Source organism: Panthera onca, chromosome D1 (genome assembly GCF_046562875.1).
Source record: "Panthera onca isolate mPanOnc1 chromosome D1, mPanOnc1 haplotype 2, whole genome shotgun sequence".
NCBI classification, from domain to species: Eukaryota; Metazoa; Chordata; class Mammalia; order Carnivora; family Felidae; genus Panthera; species Panthera onca.
The window spans coordinates 17682232-17705065 of NC_138348.1; the positions used below are offsets into that span (position 1 = coordinate 17682232).

The 22834-nt window shown below is 46.8% G+C and overlaps 1 long non-coding RNA gene across 3 annotated transcripts in view; it reads right to left on the reverse strand.

Moving 5' to 3' along the window:
* LOC132661685 (uncharacterized) overlaps positions 1-13557 on the reverse strand; it is a 97677-nt gene extending 84120 nt beyond the window's left edge. Inside the window, exons 1-2 of one of the 3 annotated variants that reach the window (XR_013550196.2) lie at positions 13289-13557; positions 11908-11994 (exon numbers count right to left, since the gene is read on the reverse strand). This is a non-coding gene — a long non-coding RNA (uncharacterized LOC132661685). The remainder of the gene's footprint in view (positions 1-11907; positions 11995-13288) is intronic. The other 2 variants (XR_013550199.2, XR_013550197.2) reach the window with 2 other exon arrangements.
* Between the last annotated feature and the right edge of the window lie 9277 nt (positions 13558-22834).

Here is a 22834-nt window from a genome sequence, read left to right on the forward strand (position 1 = left end):
GGTGGATCAGCTGAAGAAACGCCAGGGAAGGAACACGGGACTGATCTGACACAGAGGGGAAGGGTCATGCTCCCCGATGGGGAAGGAGAGGCAGAAGGGCACTGGGCCGGTGTACCTGGCACTGGTGTGGGGTGACGGAAAGAGAACCTGGCCCTGCATGTCAGGAGATGAGGGTCTGGGCCAGCATGAGTGGCAGCGGGATTGAGAAGGGAGAAATTCTAGAAACATCTGGGAAGAATCTCTGGGACTCAGTGCTGCCAGCAAGTGGCAGAGAGGAAAAGGGGAAGCAGAGATGGCCTGGAGGTTTGACCCCGGGGAGGTGAGGGACCCACGTAGAGAAGCAGGATGAGCAGAGGGGAGCCTGGCTCTGAGAGGCGAGGGACAGGGACGGGGACAGAGGAACGAAGACCTGGCTTCTGGTCGCCACCGCTGCCCCTTACTACCCTGAGCCTGTTTTGTTACCCACGAAATGGGGCCTTTCGCGCACTCGCGTGCACGGTATGTGTGCATGGTAAGCCTCACAGACCTGACTTTCATCGTGGCGATGAGTTTACAATCGATTCTAATTCCACAAGGTAATAATAGCTATCATTTATCGATCACCTGCCATGTGCCAGCCACTGTCATAAGTAATTTGTTTACACTCATGATCCAATTTCTTCCTCGTGAGAATTCTACAAGACCCCCCTTCCGTCGCCCCCCCCCACATTGTGTGGACGGTAACACTGAAGATCAGAGAAATTAGACAACTTTCCCAAGATCTCACAGCTGGTAAGGGGCTGTCGCTGCCAACAAGCATTTCACAAGCGCCTGACGGGTACCAAGCACTGGCTAGAACAAAAAGGGGGTGGAAAACCTGGCTTGGGCTTTCAAGGCACCTCCTGGCAGCTACCGGCCCACGGAGGAACAGGTCTGGGTGAGCTGTTTCTTCTGGAATTCTCTTGTCTCTGCTGTGAATGTTGACAGACTGGGACAAATGACTCCTGGCTCGACTCTCTGTGCGCCGGGCGCTGGGAAGGGATGTCAAGCCCTGAGACCGTGGTTCATAATCAGTCACTGCACCCGCCCGCCTGCCTTTCATCCAACTTTGCTGGGTGCTATTATTCAGCTCTGAGCCATCGCCAGGAGCTGCAAAGCAGTTAATTACAGAAGTATAATCCCCTTCTTCACAAGAAGCTGATCTTCTAGGGTTGCGAGAAGATAAGATTTATGCCTCTTTCAATTCCTTTATTCTCCCATCAACATAGATTCATATTTCAGTTTCCCGCATCGGAAACAAAAAGGAAACTCGCTCAGCCCACTGCTGCCTGAGAGAGATAAATTAGGCTACACAAAGAACCAGTCCTATAAACTCAATCTCTTTCCCTTCCTTTCATGTTTGTGATTATAAACAGAGTCAAGGGCAGTTGAAATATATCCCTCTGCCTGCCTGCCTGCCTTGTCCCGCTCAAAGAGAGAGACGACACGGTGATAACAATCCGTGTGGAACCGGGGAAAGACGAAAACAGGCCCCCCACAATCCGACGTCGGCCCGGCGAGCGGAGCCGATAGAAAGACCTTTGTCTCCTACCATTCTCTGGTCACAGAATCGTTTCAAAAGGCCACAGAGAGAAGCCGGATGCCAGGCCACTGCGAATGCTTTCATTTTTTGATGGCCACGTGTGCAATGATATTTGCTCAAAAGAAAGGGCCTTGCGACTTGGCGGGCTGTGCGGCGGGACTGTGCCAGGGCCCCTGGCCAGTTTCAGAAGCGCGTGGACATAGGTCACCAGCAGATCAGACCGCCGAACGAGGCTAGTCTTAGCGGCCCTGAGGAGCAGATTCCAAGCTCTTGGGAGGAGAAAAGCCGCACTTCCTGGGGAAAGCGGTCCCCCGTGAAACGACATTATCCTTCTCCAGAGGGATTGGGGTGGGTTACGCTGATTATTTTCGCTGCCGTTCAGCTGCTTTTGTTGCTTTTTGTGGGCGTCACTGGAGCTATTAACTGTCGAGCGTTCCACTGGCGGATGAGAAACAAGGGGGCCCCAGGAAATGAACTGATTTGCCTGAGGAAACAGAGCAGGTCCTTGGCAGAACAGGGAGTGACAGAAGCTCTGGCGAGAGCCGCTGGGACACTCTGAGGGGGGCGCCTGGGCGGCTCCGTCCGTTCAGCGCCTGACTCGAGATCGGCTCAGGTCGTGGTCTCACGGTTCGAGAGTTCAAGTCCCGAAATGGGTTCTGCCCCGACAGCTTGGGATTCTCTCTCTCCCTTTCTGCCCCCTTCCGCTCTCTCTCTCTCTCTCTCTCTCTCTCTCTCTCTCTCCCTCTCTCTCTCTCAAAATAAATAAACTTAAAAAAAATAAAGTTTCAAAAAAAATACAGTTGGCGGGCACTCACCTCAAATGCCAGGCACTATGCGAAGGGGCCCCTTGCGTCCTAACAACTGAGAAGCAACCACCGTCACACTTGACAGATGAGGAAGCTGAGGCTTGGCTTCGCGGTGAGAGGCCAGCGCAATGCCACCTCCCCCGGGGACTCCTCTCAGACATCCTGACTCTCTGTGGAGGCGGGTTTTTTTGCGACTTCTGATGGGGCAAGGGAAAATCTAATTTTTGAAAGATAATGAAGAAAGGGAGGAAGGGAAGAGAGGAAACTGAATACAAGAGCCAAGTGGGCCCCTGTAATAAAATGTCATCCCACAAGATGTAAGACAACAGCCTTTAATAGACTCTGAGATTCAATTATCCCTTTATATTTCCAGCAGACCTGTCACCGTCTAAATCATCCCTTCACTGTAAACACACCCTAATTCACAAATAGGATATAAAACAAATCACATTTGAAAGCCACGGAGCTTCTGCGCCATCGCTCTGCAATGACACACACACCTCAGCCCTCGCTCCCCGGGGGAGAAGGGCAACGGGCCCGGGGCCGGCCTCGCAGATGGCCAGGGAGTGCCAATCCAGCTTGTCCATTCTGGGGCTTTTAAAGGAGGTTCTTCTCTCCCCTGTTGATCGGCCTCTCTCACAAGCCCTCAGAGGAAGGATAGCAACTCCTGACTCTGTCGGGAGCATTCTAATTGTTGTTTTTTGTTTTTTTTTTTTTTTCCAGAAGCCTTGCCTAGCGTGTGATACTGCAGGGGAACCAACACATGAGGTTTTCCCAACAGCTTCCAGGGGAGGGACGTGCCCGCCCGGCCCTACTCTTCTAGAAGGTTGGGCTTTCCTGAGGAGCAGGCGCCAGCCTTGCCCAGAGAGAGACCCCAGCCCTGCACAGGGTCCCTCCAGTTCCATGTTCCCGACTGAGCCAGAGTTGTCGACGGTCGAGTGTGTGTCCTTACGCATATTTTTTTTTGGTTCGTGTAGATATTAAAGACTCCCCTGAGCCCAATTTTTGCCTTTTTCACAAATATGGCATCAAACCATACGTGTTTCTGTACAGCTTGCTATTTAGAATTAACAAAGTAGCATGGACAACTCTTCATGATGATAGAGAGATGTCGGGCTCATTCTTTTTAATAATGTTGCGTACATGACATTATGCAGGATGAGTGTACCGTAACTTTCCCAACCGTCCAACAACCTTGACTCTCCCGGATATTAGGATATTATATCGTGCCTGACCACTCGTACCTATGAATGCCATGGTCTCCCTCCATTTATAAATTGTCCAAATTTGGCAAGGCCCTTTCCAGGCTGGCCCAGCCTCAGAAACAGAACTCCTTAGCCATACAATGTTTCTAAGAGCAGTGCCTGCGGACATCCAGTTCTGGGCATTCGGGCAGGTCTTGGATGTGTAAATGCAGGTTTCACTGCCATGAAATCTGGACTTCCTTTTGGCAACGAAGAAAACAGAAAGCATAACTAAAGCCTTAAGACGTCGTAAATAGGCATGCAAAGCAAAAATACTACACATAATTGTAGGCATAAACCCGACACCTGCCAGAAAGATTTAATCCTCAGGAACACAAAAAGACATTGTTTACCAAAGAAGGATTTTTATAATGCCACTGCTGCATTTTATTAGGGAGGAGAGAGGCCTGAAGTGGAGACAGGCTACAGCAGATTTCTGTGCTCATTTAAACTGAATGCTAAAACACTCTGGGTCTGAAATGTTTCGAGACTGGAAGTAAATTCTTCGAGGCAATCTGCTTTCCTAGAGCTCTTTTATGGAAGTCACATCTGAACGGTTTTAGAAATCAAAATGAAATCTCACAAAGTGTATCTTTTAGAACTAGTTATTCCATTTCCGGGACTCTATTCTAAAGAAATACTCAGCAGTGCCCGTAAAGATACAGGTAAAAGGATGTTTATCCCGGCATCACATGAAATTTTGGAAAAAGGAAAACAAGCGAAGAGATCTACAACAGGGAAATGTAGGTACTAGGGCACAACTATTAAAAAAGACACAGGGGCGCCTGGGTGGCCCAGTCGGTTAAGCGGACAACTTCGGCTCAGGTCATGATCTCGCGGTCTGTGAGTTCGAGCCCCGCGTTGGGCTCTGTGCTGACAACTCAGAGCCTGGAGCCTGTTTCAGATTCTGTGTCTCCCTCTCTCTCTGACCCTCCCCCGTTCATGCTCTGTCTCTCCCTGTCTCAAAAATAAATAAACGTTAAAAAAAAAGAAACTTAAAAAAAAAAAAAAAGACACAGAGTGTTGGATATTAAGAATACTAACTTTATATTAGGAATATTTACTTACGATGCTAAGTAAAAAGAGATTTAAAATTGTATATTAAAATTATGTAAAAATGTACCCAGAAAACACTGGAAATAAATACACCAACATATTAACAGCGTTCTCTCCAGGTGGTGGAGCCATGTGGCTTTCTTCTTCTTCTCTTTTACTTTTCTGTAGTTTATACATTTGCTAAAATCAGCCGGCGTTACTTTTCTAGTGGAATAAATTAAATAGTCTTAAACCACACAGAAGACAGAGCTGACTCGCCTGGCTATTTTTAGGATCATGCGATGGCATGTATGAGAAGGGACGGGAGTGCGTAAGGCTAAGGGTCGTCTGGGTTGGGAAGGGAGAGTAATGGAGAAAACCCCCTCATTGCCTGTTGTCTTTCGCAGTGTGGGCCACGGGGTGCAATGCCTTTAGCAGAACAACTGACACACAAAGAAAACTCAGTAACGTCCAAAAGATGACACTGTCGGTTCGCTCAGCATGCAGTATGCACCTACTGTGTGCCTGGCAGTAGGGGAAGTGACCAACCTCACATTCCAGCTTATTAAAAAATAAGACGACGCTTTGTCCCCCTCATTACACGTGACTTGGAGCACATCGATTACCTAGATTTCCCCCCTATTCTCAGAAAGGCAAACAAAAAGAAAAATGAGTAAGTTGAAATTTGCAACGGATGTCAAGAAAGGACATACAGGAAGTAGCCCAGGACCCCCAATGGATTCTGCTAAGAGCATGTGTTCCTCCTGAGAGGCAGCTCTGGGAAAAGACGCAGCCAGGCAGGTATCGAGCTGAAGTTTGCAATTCCTGCCGTCTGTCCTGAAAGTTCTTGACTGATGGCTGCTTGCAGCAGGACTGTTAAACGGTTATTAATCCATTCATTCAACAGATATTTATTGGATACCGACTATGTGTCAGTGCTATTCTAGAAGCTAGGGGTAACACAGTGAATCAAAGTCCTCACCCCGAGGGCACGTACATTCTAGTGCAACAAATAAAAACATAAACTACAATCAATCACTGCTGTGGAAAAAATAAGAACAGACTCAGGGAAGAAGGTGACAAAGGCTCTTTTCTAGGCTGAGGATTCCAAGAAGTCCTCCCTAAAGAAGTGATATTTGAGCGAAACCCTGAATAAACGGATCGAGTGCCATGAATATCTACAGTAGCGTTCTATGTTGAAAGAACAAGTGCAAAGGCCCTGAGGCAGGAGTGCAGCAAGAACACCAATCCAGCGGGAGCACTGTGAACAAGGAAGAGAGTGGGTAGAAACTGAAGTCAGGGATGTAACCGGGAGCCAGATCGCCCAGGGCCTTTTAGGATATGGTGAGGACTTCAGAGTTTATTCTAGGAATAAGAGATCACTGGATGTCTTGAAACGGGGAGTAACATGATGTGATTTAGGTCTAAAAAGAGTATTCTGGCTACCACGTGGGGGGTAAGAACATAAACAAGAATTTGGGCTAGGACGTTACTGCAGGAATCCATTGAGAGGGGATGGCGAAGATGAGAAGTAATAAGATTCAAGACATATTTTGCAAAAGGGGTTTGGAAGATTTGGAGATAGACTGAATGTGAAGTGAGGGAGAGAGAGAGAGAGAGAGAAATGGAGAAAGGCAGGAAGGGAGAAAAGAGAGAGAGAGAGAAAGAAAGAGAGAGAGAGAGAGGGAGGGAGGGAGAAAGGAGAGAGAGGAAGGAAGGAAGGAAGGAAGGGGAGGGAGGGAGGGAGGGAGAGAGGGAAAAAAAGGAAAGGAAAGGAAAGAAGGAAGGAAGGAAAAGGAAGGAAGGAAGGAAGGAAGGAAGGAAGGAAGGAAGGAAGGAAGGAAGGAAGAAAGAAAGAAAGAAAGAAAGAAAGAAAGAAAGAAAGAGTGAGTCAAGGAAAAATCCAAGGTCTTAGGCATGGGAAACTGGGTAAATTGTGATGCTACTTAATGATACGGGGGACACTCGGGGAGCAGTGGGTATTTTGTTCTGTTTTGTTTTAGGGGGACGTTACAGATGCCATTGACCCAGCCTTCCCACTCCGGTCTTACCACATCAGGGCACACGGGCTGACCTCCAGTGGTCATCGTCTGCAGCTCTCTTTGCCCGAGAGCTTCCTCCCAAGCTGCAGAAGCCACTCGGTGTGCCCAGCACAGCTCATGGGAGCCGCCCTCGATCCCTGACAAAGCGAAGTTGGTGAATAAACGCCCCAGCTCCCTCCTCTGAGTGGACCGGGGGAACACTGGATAATTCTGACGTGTGCTTTTACACCACGGTTTGCCAGGCTTCACCAGTGGGATTTTTAAGCTCCAGTCTCCCATAGTACCCGCCAGCTTGATAACAACCTTTGTTGGCCTTTTCCCCATCCCAGCTCATTCTCCCTCATTCCCTACCGCTGGTTCCCAGTACCTCCCAAGAGCATTACTTACACTCGAAACCTTGCCTCAGGGTCCGGGGCCGTCCAAACTAAGATGGGATAAACGAGAACATCTTCCAATTCCTTCTACCCACTCTTCTTCACAGCCACTGCTAGTCTCCTTTTCTGGTCCTTCTCACTACCTCTAAAGCAACAGTAGCAGAGTCAAGACGATCAATGAGCCTCAGTCACACAGAGTGGGGACAAAACGGAGTAATTGTAATAAACCAGAGTGCCAGCTGGTCCCCCATCCTACTCCCCGGGCCTGCTAATAATCAGTCTTCCTTTTCTTTTTAGGCACTGAGGGCAGCTTTGCTTTGCTTTTATATATATATATTTTTTTTTAATTTTTTTTTTTCAACGCTTATTTATTTTTGGGACAGAGAGAGACAGAGCATGAACAGGGGAGGGACAGAGAGAGAGGGAGACACAGAATCGGAAACAGGCTCCAGGCTCTGAGCCATCAGCCCAGAGCCTGATGCGGGGCTCAAACTCACAGACTGTGAGATCGTGACCTGGCTGAAGTCGGACGCTTAACCGACTGCGCCACCCAGGCGCCCCTGCTTTTATATTTTCAAAACCAACAAGGAACAGAAAGAACAATGGTCTAGAGCCAGGGAGGTGGCAAAATGGAAGAGGCCGGAGAATGACAGACCTTTTCCGTCGCCTCCTTCACCGGGCAGTTCGGCAAACGCCCTATGACATGAAGGCCACGGACTATTAGCAGCAGCACCAAATGCTATTCATTAAGCACTGACTCCAGAAGGAACCGGACTCTCTCATCAAAAGCCAGGGAACAGGAGACTTGACTTGCCATATGCTGTATCTCTTAGGGAAGCACGCTTGTTTCTACGGTAGCATTTTTAGATGTCGCAAATGATTCAGAATCCTCACTTTCCAATTTCCTTCTGTTGACGTGGATTGACCGTGGGAGGAGGCGGTTAAAAAAAGCAAAAGCTGTGCAAAGATCTTTTGGTTTGAGGCAAAACAAAAAAAACAAAAACAAAAAAAAACCCCAAAACCAAAAAAAACAAAAAAAACAAAAAAACAAAAAAACAAAAAAAACAAAACCCTGACACTTGCTACGAATGAACTGCTGTTAGCATCCATCAGGCATGACATAAACATGACCATCCTTTCTACAGATGAGAAGACAGCAGGTGCAAAGTCCCATCATCGGTGAGGATGCCAGAATCTGCACTCCCTGTAACATCAAAGGGTACTGGAGACCAAGCAAATGCTTTAGAATCAGTCGGATCCGGGATCGAACTCCAGGCTAGCTACTTACTAGCTGGAGACACTGGCATCTTGTGTAGCCCCTTCGAGCCTTGGTTTTCTCATGAGCTCAGTGGAGATAATACACCCACTTCCCAGGGTGGCTGAGGTGACATAATGGCCGGCAACACGCAGAGCAAGCCGGCCACCAGCCTCAGTTCCCTTCTCTGGTTAACTACGTGTAGCTGAAGGTCTCAGTAAAGACCCGGGGAGAAGGCTCAGCGACTCTCAAGGCAGAGGCGCTGCCGCTCAGCACGAACGGACGACCTCCGTGAGCAAAGGTTCGTTCGTCCCCAGGCCTTCGCGCCTCTCCCAAAGGCCCCCTGTGCGACAGCAGGAGCTCTTCTCAAACTTGTATCTTACACTCTGTACCCTCAGCACCCATCGCGGTGCCCGGCACATTGTAGGGAGGGCAAGTTTGGTGCTATGGAAACGGCACACGCTTCTGAGTTAGACAGGCCTGGGCTCAAGTCCCAGTTCTGCCCTTGCCTTTGAGCAAGTCATTTCCTTAAGCCTGTCTCCTTTCCTGTAAGCTCGGTAATAACATCTATTAAAATGTTGTAGGTATGAGCCGAGGGAACGGATGTTCAGCCTAGTACAGCGCCTGGCGAACGGGAGACACTTGAAAAATGTGAGCCTTTATTAATGCACATTTGCAGAATGAACTCGGGGGTGAAAAGGACTCCATTTAATCAACACCACACGCGCATCCCCATACACAACAGAAATACGCCGCATCACATCTTCCTTCGTGTACATCAGGATGTAGCCACACCGCTTTCTTATAGGGGCAACGATTTCTTCAGCTCCGATTTCGTGCCGCATAGTCGTGGCAAGCTCTGATCTGTTCTTGGGACACACACCGAACAAAACACACTGCCTGGCCCCACCCCCGTGCCGACATACACATAGAAGGAAAACCTGGTTACGAACAACGCCAAGGGAATCTCACAGCATCTTCCCCCCCCCCCCCGCCCCCCGCCAAAATATATGAACTACAACTGGAATTCTCCAGAGTGAGGAGCCTGAGAGACACCACCTCTAAGCAAGTGATCAAGATTAACCTCACCAGAAATAAAACGCATCCGCATTACACACAGCACCTGACATGGTACCCTGAGGAGGACATATCACTTCGGTGCTTTTCTTGCAGAAACTTCAAAACCTTAGGCTAATCATGAGGAAACATCAGACAAATCCAAATCAAAGGACAGTCTGCAAAACAACTGGCGGGAACTCTTCAGAAGTGTCAAGGTCGTGCAAGACGAGGAAATAACGAGGAGCGGTCACAGACTAGAGGAGGCTAAGGAGACACGAAATCTACAGGCGGCGCGGGACCCTGGATGCATCTCATTAAGCTTGCATTTCAGCCCCCCCCCAAAAAAAAAAGTCAAAGGGGAAAAGGATTCACAAAAGGTCTGACCCCTCGAGGGGTGCATGAAGAGAGAAGGCCAGTCCCAAGAATTCTACCGACCACCTGGGGGTGAGAAAGATTTATGGAAGGATTCAAGTCTGGGCCCCGTTTCTGCCCATCTTTTTTAAACCTGAGCACCCAGGGTGCAGCCACTTTCTCTCCTGCCCCCTCCATCCCCTCAAATTCAACCTACAGTAAGGGAATAGGGTCTGAGCCACCTCGGCGCAGTTTCACAGCAGCGGAATTTGCTCCTGACGGTTTCGCTGGTTAGCAATATAAACATTCGGCGGCATAATATGGCAAAGTGCTTTTTCAGACAAAATATGGCATGTAAGTGGAGCTGTCATACTGGGATGTAGGCCTCAGGTGCAAGGTTTCAAGGTACAAAAGGGGCCCCTCGCTCCTCAGGGAGGAGGGGACCCCACGTGCCCAACTTCAGGTAAGTGGGAGTTTCCAAGTTATACTGGAGTCCGAGGAAGGCTTCCACCTTATAGTGGTAGAATGCCGGGGCTCAGGCTCAGCCCGTGGAGTGAGGTTCACAGAACCGCCACAGGAGGCCACGCTGCCTCCTCCAAGCTGCTAGCATTTACCGCACCCTTTCTGTCCTGAGCAAGACTGAGACCGGCTTATGAGGATTACGCAGCAGCAGACACGGGGGCTCCACCGAGAGTTCCAAATCACACGCTGCTGACGCTGAAGCCTGAGCACCTCTACCCGGAAAAGTGTTCTGTGAGAGTCAGGTACAGAGCAAACATTGAGAGCCACTATTGTTTCAGGCCGGACTGTGTGTGTGAGTGTGCACTTGTGCAAGTGTTGGGATTTCTAGAATGTGTCTGTAGATTTGCGCGATATCGTTTCCGGTCCCCTTGCTTCCCACCCCACCCATTTTCTCCGGCCTCTCTCCGTCCTGTGTCCCTGCCCGTGTCTCATGTCTTAGGGTCTCTTCTATGTGCTGTTTAGTCCCCTGACCCTTCCCAGTCTTCCTGCCTCCGTGCACCTGAGATGAGAGGGTAATGGACAGAATCCATTCATTCACGCATTCATTCATTCAGGCATTGGAGACGAACGCGGCTCTGGGGATACAATCACACACAACAAAGACAAGAGCTTTGCTTTCACGGAATTCACATATTAGTAGAGGGAGACAATCAGCAAACAAAGATACAAGAAAACAGCAATAATGAGGAGTGTTGTGATGAAAGCAAATCAGGATGGTGTGAACGGGAGTGATGGGAGGTTACCGTTGTCCGGGCGGTGAAGGCAGGACCTTCCTGAGGAGGTAACTTTTAAGCTTGGATCTAAACAAGGGCGATCTGGCCCTGCAAACACCTGAGGGTTCCAGGCGAAGGGAATGACTAGTGCAAAGGCCCGAAGGCCGGCCCAAACTTGGCAGAAGTTTGAGATACTTATTAATGCTGACTGAAGCCCTCATCCCATACTTTTTATATATATATGTGTGTGTGTATATATATATATATATATATATATATATATATATATATATATATGTGTGTGTGTGTGTGTGTGTATATATGTGTGTGTATATATATATATATATATACACACACATATATCTATCTATCTATCTATCACCGGACAAAGGACTGTGAGATCCCACACATGGCCTTCCTTTTCAATTCCTTGCTAAGCAGGAATAAAGAGGAAGATAACTGAACAAAATATTCAGTCTTTTGTAAAACACTCTTACGTTCAGAAGGTTGGGTGTAGGGCCACATCCTTCCTGGGTGGGCACACGTCGCCAATCAGCCACTGTGTCGCCCCGAACAACTGTTCGGGGGGCCAACTAATTGAAAATTTAATCCCATGATTTTCATCTTAATCTCTTTCTCCCATTAGCTCTGATCAATGCCCACAAATACAATTTAGCAGAACATCCATTTAGATAAATGACTCAGGGGGGTACCTAAGTAGCCTGTTGGTTATGAACCAACGGGTCACTAAAATTCTATGCTAATTACTAAAAACCACGCCCTAATTTTAAAAGCATTTTATTAGCATAAAAGCTACATTCCTGTTGTCAGATGAAACGTCCTCCCTATGCTGCGCACAACAACTGGGCAAACCTGCCTCTCTTGACCTTCGGGAGTCAAGTTGCAGGTAAGCAGCGCGCTCGAGAAATGTCTTCTCGCCTTTACCTCACACTGTAACACAAGCAACGGTGAAAGCTGTACCGGTAAGGAGATTCCACGAACTGCTCAGCTCCCTGGGGGATTCCACTGCACCTGCCAAAAACAAAACCCAAAACCGATCAGGCCAGAAACCGCCTAAGCAACTAAGCAAAACTGAACGCGGAGAGGTGAGGACTGGGTTGAAGAGTGGCGAACTGCACAGCCTGTTCCAATGCCAAGGCGGCTGCTGAAGAAGATCCTGACTGTGCTCACTTGGTCTGCAAGTCAGGGAATACTTATTTGGTGATCATCTTTCTTCCAGTCCCTGGCAAAAATTCTACTGTTTTCCATCTCACAGCACACCCTAGGACGCCAAGATCCTTCAGTTTCTTCAAGTAAAAGAGATCTTCATTTTATTTTATTTTATTTTAATTTTTTTCAATGTTTATTTATTTTTGAGAAACAGAGAGAGACAGAGTGTGAGCGGACAAGGGGCAGAAAGAGAGGGAGGCACAGAATCCGAAGCAGGCTCCAGGCTCTGAGCTGTCCGCACAGAGTCCGACCCTGGGCTGGAACTCAGGAACCGTGACATCACGACCGGAGCCGAAGTCGGGCGCTTAACCGACTGAGCCACCCAGGCGCCCCAAAGAGATCTTCATTTTAAAAATAAAAGTCAGGGGCGCGTGGGTGGCTCAGTCGGTTGAGCGTCGGACTTTGGCTCAGGTCATGATCTCCCCGTTCGTCAGTTCGAGCTCCGCATCGGGCTCTGCGCTGACAGCTCCGAGCCTGAAGCCTGCTTCAAATTCTATGTCTCCCTCTCTCTCTGCTCCTCCCCCGCTCATGCTCTGGCTCTCTGTCTCAAAAATAAATAAATGTTAAAAAAAAATAAAAAAATAAAATAATAAAAGTCAATAGCTCTGGTCTCCTGTAACCTTTTCGGTCCCTTAACAGTGCTTTCCGCAGGTGGGTTTTCACTGCCATTTCAATAAAGGGTGAGAAGTGTGAAGAATGGTGCCTGCCACCGATGAAGACCAATTAAGTATCCTTCCCATGCTGGACATGACCTCGGAAACAGGAGGACAGGTTACCACACAGCAGGTGTAGCTGGTGGCTGGGCCCATTTAATAAATAAGCCTTAAAGGAGAAGAAAACGGTTTCCAGGCCGTTGAGCCCCCCCCCCCCCCCCCACACACACACACACATTTTACCGCGATGAAGTCCTAGCTGCTAAGCATCGTCTCTGCCCCTGTATTGCATCTGCCACTTCCAATAATAAAGGGTTCGGGGATAGGTTTGCCACATACACTTTCTTGACCTGCCTCCCAGCCACCTCCCCGGCTCCGTCCCTCCTCGCCCCCCAGACAACCCTCCCGCACCCACAAGGCCGTCCCTGCGGTCCCCCTCTCACCAACAAGCCGCTGGCGGAAGACCCTCGAAGCTGCTCGGTCAGACTGCGCCGCAGCTGAAGCAAAAATCTGGAAGGGGAAAGGCAGAGACTCCTCGCATTCTTAGCTTCCACGGGGCTCCAGGGCAACCGGGGAGGAAGTGACGTGTCTCGGCAGCGGAAGCGGAAGCGGGACGCAGGTGTATGGCGCCGCCATGTTGTGTGTGGCGGATGGGGCTCACACCTCTCAGGCTACGCGCTCCCGCGGCCCCGCAGAGCGGGTGAACCCTCTCTCTGGTTGTCTTTCTCTTGTTCTGACGCGTATTTACCGACCTCACTGGTGCCAGGCACTGTGGGTGCGCCAGGAGCCAGTGAACAGGACCGACCTGGCGCTTTCCCTCCTGAGTGTTCAAAGCTAGTGATGGACACCGAAGCGGAGGCCCCTGGAGTACGAAGCACTTAGTACCTGGGCGCAGCTGGTCTTCGGCATTTTCGGAGGCTTGTTCGACGTTGGTTACTTGGGTTTAGGGCCTGGGCATGGTGCCCAGAGGAGGGAGGGATAGAGAGACACTTGGAAGGTGGTGGGTCAGGTGTGTGGAATATGCAGAGTTGGGTGATTCCCAGGCTTCTGGGCCGACAGCTAGGTGAATGGTAGGGAACCACATAATGGAAGGGAACACGGGAGAAGCAGATTTGGGGAAATAGTGTGGTTTTAGACCTGTTGAGCCTGTGGGACCGTCTCATGGAGAAGCTCAGCAGATCGTGGGAGGTGCCTGTTTGGATCTCCAAATGAAAGCCTGAGCTGAAAGTCTGGGTCCTAGGTTCGTGTGTGGGGCGGGGTGGGGGTGAGAATGGAGCATGGAGGGGGTTGCCTGGTGGAGAGAATACCATTTGGGAAAGACTCAGGACAGCCCCCCAAAGCTCCTCTACTTGGAGAGGCAGAAGAGGAGCAGGTAGCCTTAGGAGAAAACCAGGAGACTGTGGCCTTGCGGAAGGCAAGGGAAGAGCACTTGTGGGGAGGGTTGTAAACTGGGTCAGTTTTCTTGAGAAATTAGTGAGGCAAAGACTAAGGAATGCCATCCCTAAACTGGTATCGCTGTTAAGGAAACCAGGTTTCTTAAATGGTAGGAGTGAGTTGAGCAGGTGAGGGTGATAATGAGGAAATGGAGACAAATAAGCATAGACAAGTCTTCCAAGATGGAGACAAATAAGCATAGACAAGTCTTCCAAGAAGTTGCCCGCGAGGAAATGAGAAGGATGCTGGAAAGAGGATGCTAATTTTATTTTAAAAGATTGGAGAAACCTGTTTGTTCAAACATTGATGAAGAGGAGCCAGGGATTTTTAACGTTGGTCAGCCCATGACCAAATGGACACACACCCAAGAATAGTTTATGAGGGCAAAGACGACAGGATGGGAGGAGAGGGGTGTGCAGAACACAGGTGGAGGGACCGATCTCGGGTAGTAACCCTGGGAAAGGGGGTGGGGGTGGGGAGGGGGTGGGCGCAGGTAGAGCCACTGGATCTGTGCTGTTGAGCAGGTTGTTCATTTCACAAATCCACGGGGCAGTATTGGCTGTAGTGTCATCCTAACCAGGACTGTTTTGGGGCAGTTGATAGTGAAGAGCTCCGAGGAAAGGGTGATTCTTTTTAATTCACCAAGTGCCCACAACAACCATTGGTAGTGGAAATTTGGTTCTGGGAGTTGAGGTACTTCCTTCCACCGGGTGTATTCTGCCTGGGAAGAGGAGGTGAACTCATTGAAGGAAGGGAATCAAGTCTCCGCAAGGTTTGTGAGCAGTGGAGACCTGCATGGTTGTTGGAGTTGGGGGGAAGGCAGAGAAGAACAAGCAGGTTTTAGACATTTAGATCCCAAATATGTCTGTAGCACCAGTGTTCTTGTTTTCTAGCTATCTTGCACTTCTAGCAAACAGAGGTAGCTTTTGGCCCCTGGTATAACGTCTCAGCAGGCAGATTTGGGATAGTCTAAACCTTGCTGATCCTCCTGTCTCCTACTGCAAACTTGTTTTCCATTTCTTTTGACGGACCCTGGGATGCTGCCCTTGTTCCATAGGGAAATGTGTTGTTGTTTTGTTTTGTTTTTGTTTGTTTTATTATGTTTTGGGTTTTTGTTTTTGTTTTTGATTTTTTGGTGTGTGTGTGTGTGTGTGTGTGTGTGTGTGTGTGTGTGAAAGTGGAACCAGAGGCCAGCTTTTATTTATTTTTTATTTTTTTATTTTTTTTTTCAATATATGAAGTTTATTGTCAAATTGGTTTCCATACAACACCCAGTGCTCATCCCAAAAGGTGCCCTCCTCAATACCCATCACCCACCCTCCCCTCCCTCCCACCCCCCATCAACCCTCAGTTTGTTCTCAGTTTTTAACAGTCTCTAATGCTTTGGCTCTCTCCCACTCTAACCTCTTTTTTTTTTTTTTTCCTTCCCCTCCCCCATGGGTTTCTGTTAAGTTTCTCAGGACCCACATAAGAGTGAAACCATATGGTATCTGTCTTTCTCTGTATGGCTTATTTCACTTAGCATCACACTCTCCAGCTCCATCCACGTTGCTACAAAAGGCCATATTTCATTCTTTCTCATTGCCACGTAGTATTCCATTGTGTACATAAACCACAATTTCTTTATCCATTCATCAGTTGATGGACATTTAGGCTCTTTCCACAATTTGGCTATTGTTGAGAGGGCTGCTATAAACATTGGGGTACAAGTGCCCCTATGCATCAGTACTCCTGTATCCCTTGGATAAATTCCTAGCAGTGCTATTGCTGGGTCATAGGGTAGGTCTATTTTTAATTTTCTGAGGAACCTCCACACTGCTTTCCAGAGCGGCTGCACCAATTTGCATTCCCACCAACAGTGCAAGAGGGTTCCCGTTTCTCCACATCCTCTCCAGCATCTATAGTCTCCTGATTTGTTCATTTTCAGAGGCCAGCTTTTAAAAATGCATCAGGACTTCCAAGAAGATGGAGTAGATATACTTTCCCCTCATTCTCCCTCAAAGTACAACTAAAAACCCTGAACATCATATATAAAACAAGCATAAGACTGTGACATTATAGACTACGTTCCAGTGCTGTGCTAAACAAGACAGTGTGGTGTTTTCATAAATATATGCAAATATATGAGTGGAAAGAATACTGTACCTAGAAATAGACTCACATAGACTTAGTAGATTGATGGATATTACAAAGCATTTCAAAGGGAGAGGGTATAATGTTTAACAGAAGATGTTGGGACAATTAGACAGCCATATGCAAAAAGAAGGAGAAAGAAAAGAACATTGGCCCTTATCTCAACCATAAAACAATTCAAAATTAATTACAGATCAAAATATAAGGGCTAAGGCGCCTGGGTGGCTCAGTCAGTGAGGTGTCCCGACTTCGGCTCAGGTCATGATCTCGCGGTTCGTGGGTTCGAGCCCTGGATCACGCTCTGTGCCGACAGCTCAGAGCCTGGAGCCTGTTTCGGATTCTGTGTCTCCCTCTCTCTCTGCCCCTCCCCCGCTCACGCTCTCTCTCAAAAATGAATAAACTTAAAAAAATTTTTAAATATAAGGGCTAAAACTATAAAACTTACAGAAGAAAACACAGGAGACATTTTTAGCGTGTTTGAGTTTGGTAAATATTTCCTGAGTGCAACACAAAAACTATGAAACACTGGGAAAAATCAATAAAGTGGAATTCATTTGTGTCTTTTGCTCTTCAGAAAGCACCACACAGAAAATGAAAAGGCAAGCCACAGACTGGGAGCCAATGGTGGCAGAACATGTGTCTGACAAAAGACTTCTACCTAAAATATATTTTTAAAAGTTTACAACTCGGGGCGCCTGGGCGGCTCAGTCGGTTGAGCATCCAACTCTTGACTTCGGCTCAGGTCACGAGCTCATGGCTTGTGGGATGGAGTCCCCGTCAGATTCCGCACTGACAGCTCGGAACCTGCTTGAGATTGTCTCTGCCTCTCTGCCCATCTCTTGCTCGTGCGCACACATGCTCTCTCTCTCTTCTCTCTCTCTCTCTCTCTCAAAATAAATAAACTAAAACAAAAAACAACCACAACAAAAACAACAACAGCAACAAAACCCCTTACAACTCAACAAGACAAGTAACTGAATTAAAAATGGGCAAACTTCACCAAAGAAGACACATGGACGACAGACGAGTGCGTGAACAGATGCATCATATCTTTATTCATTAGGGAAATGCAAATTAAGACCCACAATGAGCTAGGACCACACACATCCTGGACTGACTAAAATTAAAGAGGCCGATCATACCAAGTTCTGGAAAGCACGTGGAAAAATTAGAACTCTCATTTCTGGTGGGAATGTTAAATGGTACATTTCCAGTGGCGCAAAATGGAAGACATTTTGGCAGTTTCTGGAAAAGCCAAACAGACAGCTACCACGTAACCTAGCCATTCCATTCCTAGAGGTTTACCCAAGAAAAATGAAAGACTTGCACACAAATGTTCGCAGCCCGTTTAAGAGCCCCAAGCAAATGACAGTAAATTGGGGGAAGGGATCTACCAATTATAGACTATCCATATAATGGGCTACTATTCGGTAATAAAAAGGAATCCAGTATGGATACAACCGCAACATAAGTGGGTCTCAAAATAATTATTCTGAGAGAAAGAATCCAAATGAGGGGGGAAAAAAGTACATACCGGTTGATTCCAATGATATAACAGGTCTAGAAGACTCCAGCTGATCAGTGATGGAAACCAGATCGTCGATCACCTGGGAGTGGAAAATGGGAAGAGGCAGGATGGAGAGATTCCACAGGGGCACGAGGAAACTTTCAGGCTGGCGGAGACGTTCATGATCTTGATGGTGGTGATGATGGTTTCATGAGGGAACGCGCACATCAAAACTTACCAAGTTGGACATTTTTGTACGTTCAGGTTATTATAGATCACTTAAATAAAGCTCTAAAAAGAACCCACTGCTGAACTTCAGCAAATCTTAACCTGTGCCATATGGATTCGTTTCTGATTCTTCCCCCCTCACCTGTATGCCTCCCAAACCTATTTCCCTCCACTCCCCAAACTAAGCACTAGCAACTTGAATTTGAGATGCAGCATTCTCCTGCATGGTTTTCTGTTTTACTACCTAAAGTCTTTACCTGTAAACATAATATAACATTGTTTGGCATCACTTAACATTTTCCATAAATGAAACACCCGTCATTCCGTAACTTGCTTTCTTTGTTCAACATAACGTTTACAAATAAATTATTGAACAGAATGTTTGGGCAAGTATTATTATTACTATTTTACAGTTGGAGACCCTGAGGTTCATGATAGATTAGGCAAATTGCCCAGAGTGAGTGATGGAGGCAGGATTAAGCCGGGTCTGACCAAAATCAAAGTCGGATCTTCAAAAAATGACCACAGGTTCCCTAAAGGGCTGGGCGCTTTCCCTCTGGGGCTGCCTTGACTGTGCCTTGTGCTACTGCAGGAAGGGGCGCCCCCCTGGGCTATTCTGGACTCTCCCGTTTGCCTGGCACTCAGGTTGGGTTGAGCCTCTCCTTGCCATATCTAACCATACCTGTGCCAGAATCAAAGCCCAGCCCCTTTGCCCTGTGTAGCTCCTTGGACATGGTTGTCCCTGCCCTAAGCAATCCCACCTCTTCTGGTCCTGGTCGGGGTTCCGAACCCTGGTAGGGGTTTGCTGTCACACTGCAAATCCCTTTGGCAGTCTAGTGGAGCCTGCGGGCATCTCCGAATAATACTTAGAAATGCTGGTGATACCTAAGATTACAGTTATATTGAGATACCGTTATCAAAATATTTTAAAAATTGTGATAGAGTAATACGTATGCTTCTTGGCTAATGCCTTACAAAGAAAATTCTAGCAGCAGGTTTAATAGCTGATTTTGAATGAGCGAGAGTACAGACTTTATTTCAAAATAGCTGCAGGAACTGTGATATGAAAATACCTGATTTCTATGGATGACAATAGGTACTGGTAATATCACCGTAATTTGTTGCTGCTTTTCAAACTGAAGTGCTAAAATTTTGGTTCGAGGTCAGTGACCATAAATATGTTTTTTGGGTTTTTTTCCCCCATCTGAGTTCAAAGAACCCCCTGAACTCCCTCCACAAACATGGTAGGGGTCTGTGGAACCCAGGATAAAACTCCCCAGGCTCCCACATCACCAGAGAGCAGAACCACAGACTAGAGGAGCTTGGAAGCGGCAGGCTTTGAAGGCAGACAGAGAGCTGAGCCCGGTGCCCCGAGTTTTATGTTAACGACAATCATTTCTCCTTTTCCCCCGATCAAGAGCTACAGAGGGGCCTCATGCCCTGCTTAACATGCCAAGGAACTTCAAACACAGATGCCCGGCAAGAATACTCTTAACTCTTAGATTTAAGGTACAGCATGATATCAAAGGCCTGAGCAAAGCTTTGCAAATGTCAGCTTTCAGTGATCTCAATTTGTGGGGCATTTGCTGCAGACACGTTTTTCTCCAAAGAGAATCACTTGATGACTTCATGCGAAAGTAGCCCCCCAGGAAACCCCTGCTTTCACCAAAGCCCCTGGCAGGGCCCCTCCGGTTCCTGGCCTCAAAGAACGCCCTGCAGTTTGCAGGGAGCCCACGGGGTCTGCTTTAAACAGATCAGGCACTGCGTTTTGTCATTTGTGAAGCTCACCGTGTTTGCAATCCCACTCTCCAAAGTCTCCCTGCGGCTCAATTAACTGCTGACAATTCCTTCCAGTGTGGCAGGGCCCAGGGCCCTCTTCTCTCTGCCTCATTATTTTATATATTTTGAAATGCTGACTTTTTAAGTTAAAGATCAATTTTACTGCCTTTTTTTTTTTTTGGTGGCAGAGAGGGACGCATGCTTGCTCTCCGTGGGAAAATTAGAAAACAGAGCTAAGAAAAAAAAAAAAAAAGCCTCCAACATGGTTGTACTAATTTATACCCCAGCAGCGGCATGTGAGGATTTCAGTGCCGCATCTTTGTTGCCATTTGGTGTTTCCTGTCACTTTTATTTTAGCCATTATGTTCACATTTGCATTCCATGTGTTAATTGGTCATCTGGACATCCTTTTTTTTTTTTTTTTTTTGGACATCCTCTTTTTAAAATGCCTGTTCAAATCTTCCACACGTTTTTCTCTTGGGTTGCATGCCTTTTCCTTATCGACTTGCAGGAATTCGTTATAAATTTATATACATATAAACCGTTATATATAACAATATGATAGCCTTCTTTTGTCAGGTGTAGGAGTTGCAAATCTCTTTTCCCAATCTGTGGTTGGCCTTTTTACTCTGTTAACTGTGTCTCTTAATGAGCGAAAGGTCTTAACTGAAATAAAGTCCAGTTTTTTGTTTTTTTTTCCTTCGTGGTTAGTGCTACCGTTAAGATTTTTTAAGAAAGAATTTGGACAGCCTCACTGAAATTAAGATGCATCGGCGTGGTGTTAGTTCTGCTCGGCCTGTCCCGGGTAGGGGCTAGGAAGGCACATGTCCATTAAAAATATAATGCAAGCCACTCGTGTCATTTAAATTTTTCTAGAAGCCACATTAAAGAAAAGTAAAAAGTAACCCCGGGGAAGTTAACTTCGGTGGCATGTTTTGTTTCACTCGCTGTATCCTGGAATCTGGATCGTTCCAATATTTAAACCTTTTCCCTGCCTTGGTTTTTAAATTTGAATTTTAGTCACACTCGCTGCATTATAAGCGTTTCGTAGCCACATTGTCTGGTAGCTATCATATTGGACAAAAAACAGGTGGAGACGTTGACAATGAGCTCTGGAGGCAGGTGACCATGGTTCCAATATGACTCTGGCGCTTAAGGACCCTAGTGAACATCCATGGACTCTGCTTCCATGCCAGGCTCTGTCCACGAGGACGTGTCCAAGTTCGATGCCTGCACCGTCTCATTCAGTCCTCCCAAAGCCTTATGAAGAAGGTAATATTCTCACTGTGGTTTTTCATTTTATAGATGAAGTTGGCTTGGCTGTCGTGCCCAGGTGCTTGGTTAAACACCAGTCTAGAGGTTGCTGTGGAGGCTTTTTTTTTTTTTTTTTTTAGATATGATAACCATTGAATAGACTGAGTAAGCTGATCACCCTCCAAAAGGTGGGTCATCTTACCTGATCAAATGAAGGCCTTAGGAGAAAAGACTGAGGTCCTCCAGAGAGGAAGGAATTCTGTCTCCAGATTGCCTTTGGACTCAACGCTGAAGCACTGACTACATTTTCAGCTTGCCAGCCGGTCCTGCAAATTTTGCATTTTCCAGCCCCCCATAATCACATGAGCCACGTCTTTAAAATAAAATCAATCTCTGTCTGTCACACACACACACACACACACACACACCCCATATATACACATATAGGCTACAGGCCACCACCTATCCTAATTTCCCTCAGTGGGGAAGTTGAGGCAACCTCGCTCCAGATCCCATAATCTTAACCCTTTTGCCACTTCCGGTAATTTGGAAAATTGCTTAACTTCTCTAGGTTTCCATTTTTTTTTTTTCACTGTCAAACTCATAATGAATAATAGTGCTTACTCTGTAGGATTGTTGTGGAGACTGCTTAAGATAATATAGTGCACCTTGCACATAGTAAATGCTCAATAAAAATGATTATTTGTTGATGCCTCCCATCTTAGAACACATCGAACAGAATTTATTACTGGTTGCATTGTAGACATGAAAAGATTAAAAGGAAAGACAAAGTCTAGAAAAGTATATTATATTAGGCTTGTTGATGATCTTTATTACGGGCACTTCATGAGTAATGTTTTCCCATGCTTGTGTCAATAAAAATCACTCTTTTTTGGGGGGGGGGGGAATCCCTACCGCGTGCTCAGCACTCAAATTTCATCATGTACTGAAATCCTCACATTAATCCCACGGAGGAGGGTGTCATGGTCATTTGTCAGTTTTCAGACGAGAAACTGAGGCTCTGAGTGCCTGGGAACTGACCCCGCTTCTAAGCGACAATCTTCCGGGGAAATAATTTCCCACAGCCTTCGTATCATCAAACCATCAGGTTATTTGTTGTCTTTAATAATCCTCTACAAAGCAGCACATAAGTGAGTTGAAATTAACATCAAGTCCTTGTGGGGAAATTGAAAACTTAATCATTCCCGTCTCCCTCATTTTTATCTGCTCTTGGGTGCACACATTTGTAATTCGGCTTTGAAACTGTCATAGGATCTTATGGTTTTTTTTCTGTGCAATTTTGTGCAGGTAATCCTAAAGAGGATTCTTCATATTATTGTGTATGATCAAAATTGAACGTAGCTTGTAAGAAATGAATTGTTAATAACTGACAAAGCCTTGTGTTCTTTGAAAATATTTGTTGTCAGATGAAAAGAGACTTTAGAATGTCAATACGTTTCATTTCGTTTGTTCCCCACCCCCTTCGTCCGTGTATCCTTCCCGTGCATTTCAGATTGCTTTAATCCACAGATTAATTTTAAGGTATTTTCTGGAGTTATGTTCATAATGCCATGCTGTATAGAAAGATTATTTTTGCATGCTTTAATACATTTTTCTCTTTCATTCTCCTTTCTTTGATGTCAGGGCTGTATAA